Below are 4052 nucleotides of genomic sequence, written 5' to 3' on the forward strand. Positions count from 1 at the left end.
CCTTTTAACTGTAAGAAACTACATACACTATGGCTTGGGGTAACACAGATGATTGAGTCTGAAGAGCTGTTTACTCAGAGGTCTGCTCCAAATCTTCAGTGTCTGATAGTCAGCGTAGAATTTTTAACTGCATCTAGCCTAGGCAATACTTTGGGCGTAGTAGCCCAGCTGCAAAGCAAGCTGCACCGCCTGTGTATCTAATAAGAATTTTTAAATGCATCTAGCCTAGGCAGACTGTGGGGACCCCCAACCAAACCCAGACGCTCAGCCCCCCTACCGCCCCCCTTTCCTTGACAATACAATAATGTAACTCTTACAACTGGATGGGTGAGGATCGGTCACAGCTTTATTAACTCTTTATACTCATTCCATTAGAAAGACATTTTATTTCTAAAATAATTCAGCTTGTTGCAGCATGCCCTGGGTCTCCACTCCGGCAACTTGGCCAACAAGTGTAACTCTCCAACATGTCCTTTCTATTTCCAGGCCACGGAGGATCCTGCGTACTCGTATGCAGGACTCTGACCCCCAACCATCACTCTTAACGCTTGTTCCACTCCGTCCTGGAGTCCTGACAGGAATATGTCCAGTCCAATATCCATTAAGTGAACACCGTCGGGCCGTATGAGGCCTGCTTCATCTCCTTCCAGTTGTCGGTGTCGTACCACTACACCGCCTCTGTCTCTTCTAAATTTTGCCATCCGAATATTTATTACCCGCCTTGTCCGTTCGATGGCCGTGATGTCTCGGGCACCTTGCCATACCGCTATCGGCACAATCTCTGACCATACTATAGCTAGTTTTGTGAAAAATTCTCTGAAGCGCTCAGTGTCTAGTTTCATTATTGCCATTAGTTATGCGCTCTTGTGATGACCTAGGTTGTTTCCCCCGGCCTGTATAACTAAGATGACCAGATATCTTGCCTCTCTCCCTACCTTGATTACCTCCATTAGTACCTGTGGCCATAGCAGGCCTCTAATACCTCTCCAGTTGAAATATGTGTTATGAAACTCTAATTTCCTCCCGCCTGGGCGGACTTTCACCCTTTAATCTGCCCAATATATATACGAGTGGCCTATCACCCACACTGTTGGCTTAGCGTCACCTGTAAAAGAAACAAACCACGTTAGGATAACAAGTCCGGTCTTATGTATCTTGCCAAACACGTGGATCACCATCTCTCTATCCTCTGAACTTCCGTTTCTGACAGTCCTGCTCTTGCTGCTTCTGTGGCCGCGCCTATGCGGAATGAGTGTGTCCCGTAATCTTTGGGGTGGTTCCCTGCCGATGTTATGCATTTATTAAATATAGCTTGGAACTGGTATCTTGATAATGGCGTCCCATCAATGTGTGATAGGAACAAATTACTTTGTGATCTGATGGTTAGATATGGTTTTACTATTGTTACCCGACTCAGTGTACCGTTTGTGGGTTGTAGAAGTACCCAAGTGCCCCTGCCCGCTGGAACCATTTTGGATTTGTGTATGCGTAGACGTATTGCATTATTGCCTATGACTACGTCCTGGTGTAATAAGCCTCCACTGGTGCTAATTTTGGATTGAGGGACTAATTCGCTTATGCATAGCGCCCCGAAGAAGGCGATCACAAATGCTGTAGACAGTAGTGTTGCTTCAAATTGTGAGTGTCATGTTAATGGTGTTAGGGATATGGTGTAAGAAATCAGTTTTAGTGACACGGGACGGGACGTCTACACTCCTGACTTGGCTGACCCCTTTTCCACCCTTTTATGGATTGTCTGATGATGAATCTTTGTCACATCTCCCCAATTCAGTAGTTGGAAGTGAAATGCTACTCCGGTCAGACACCGCTGCGCTGACGCCCCTGATATGCCCCTCATCATTAGCTGGTGGAGAAATTCTATGGTGATTTGTGATCTGGCTTGTTCACATTGGTCAACCCGTCTGCCTGCTACTAGTCGTGTCCACTCTTCCCATGCCTTACCGTATGCTTGCCACGTCGATGGGGCAACTGACGCTCTGATTAATGGCATCAACTATTCGCCACTACATCCCATTGGGAAGGTGGGCAACTGTTGTCCCGATGGGTGGGCATTGTGGAAGAGCTCTGTGAAAATCTACCAATTGAATTGTTATAAAGCGTTAGCAGCAGCTTTAGACCCCTCAGCATAGTGGCTAGCGCGGACCCATACATTGTGTTTTAGGCACAGGAATGCTAGCCTGGGTAGTAGACCTAGCACTGGGAGAGACGATGATGCCATCTTATTAATGCAGTGCGCTAAGCTGGTGTTTTTTGTTATGAAGCGTATATTTTTTGTAAGCCAGGAGCGTGCCCTATATTTCTATTGCTACCACTATTGGGAAGAAAAATTATTTTCAGCGCTAGATGCAGCGAAAAATTATTATTAATTGAAAAGCTGGTGGAGCTTGGTATAGATGGCCTAATACAATGAGACCCACACACTGCTAGAAGGCCAAATATTTTTTCAGAGTTAGATGCAGAAAAAAATTATATTCAGTTTGCAACCTGATGGAGGTCAGTATAGATGGACTAATAGAACAAGTCCCACACACTGCTAGAAGGCCAAATATTTTTTCAGAGGTAGATGCAGACAAAAAATTATTTTGAATTTGCAACCTGATGGAGGTCAGTATAGATGGACTAATAGAACAAGTCCCACACACTGGTAGAAGGCCAAACATTTTTTCAGAGCTAGATGCAGAAAAAAATATATTCAATTTGCAACCTGATGGAGGTCAGTATAGATGGACTAATAGAACAAGTCCCACACACAGCTAAAAGGCCAAATATTTTTTCAGAGGTAGATACAGAAAAAAATTATATTCAGTTTGCAACCTTATGGAGGTCAGTATAGATGACTAATAGAACAAGTCCAACACACTGCTAGAAGGCCAAATATTTTTAGAGTGCTAGATGCAGAAAAAAATTATATTCAGTTTGCAACCTTATGGAGGTCAAGTATAGATGGACTAATAGAACAAGTCCCACACACAGCTAGAAGCCCAAATATTTTTTCAGAGGTAGATGCAGAAAAAAATTATATTCAGTTTGCAACCTGATGGAGGTCAGTAGAGATGGACTAATAGTACAAGTCCCACACACAGATAGAAGGCCAAATATTTTTTTAGAGCTAGATGCAGACAAAAATATATTCAGTTTTCAACCTGATGGAGGTCTGTATAGATGGATTAATAGAACAAGTCCCACACACAGATAGAAGCCCAATATTTTTTCAGAGGTAGATGCAGAAAAAAATATATTCAGTTTGCAACCTGATGGAGGTCTGTATAGATGGATTAATAGAACAAGTCCCACACACAGCTATAAGCCCAATATTTTTTCAGAGGTAGATGCAGAAAAAAATATATTCAGTTTGCAACCTGATGGAGGTCTGTATAGATGGATTAATAGAACAAGTCCCACACACAGCTAGAAGCCCAATATTTTTTCAGAGGTAGATGCAGAAAAAAATATATTCAGTTTGCAACCTGATGGAGGTCTGTATAGATGGATTAATAGAACAAGTCCCACACACAGCTAGAAGCCCAATATTTTTTCAGAGCTAGATGCAGAAAAAAATTATATTCAATTTGCAACCTGATGGAGGTCAGTATAGATGGACTAATAGAATGATGCTATGCCCAAAAGATTTTACTTCACTAGGTGCAGAAAAAAAATTAGTATTCTATACACAGGTGGTATATCTTGCAACACAGATAGGCTACTCCACTGACTAACACACTCTGCAATAGGCCAAAAAGGATTAGCTTTGCTAGATTCAGCCAAATGCTGTGAAAAAAACTTGCACAGCACTGGCACAGACCTGCCTGGCAAAAACTGATAGGAACTGATGTAACCTAGTCCTGAAAAGGACTCTAATTACAATTAGTCTTTACTCCCACAATCTATCTATTTAAGAGCACAGACCTGCCTGATAAAAGTCGTAGGAAATGCTGTAACCTAGTCCTTAAAAGAACTGCAATCACAACTATTCCCTACTCCCAAGCTATCTGTAGATTTGTGCGAAAATTGGCTTGAAATTAACAAGGTAT

Source organism: Phyllobates terribilis, unplaced genomic scaffold (assembly GCF_046119375.1).
Source record: "Phyllobates terribilis strain yellow unplaced genomic scaffold, ASM4611937v1 Scaffold_65__1_contigs__length_7625178, whole genome shotgun sequence".
Classification (NCBI taxonomy): Eukaryota; Metazoa; Chordata; class Amphibia; order Anura; family Dendrobatidae; genus Phyllobates; species Phyllobates terribilis.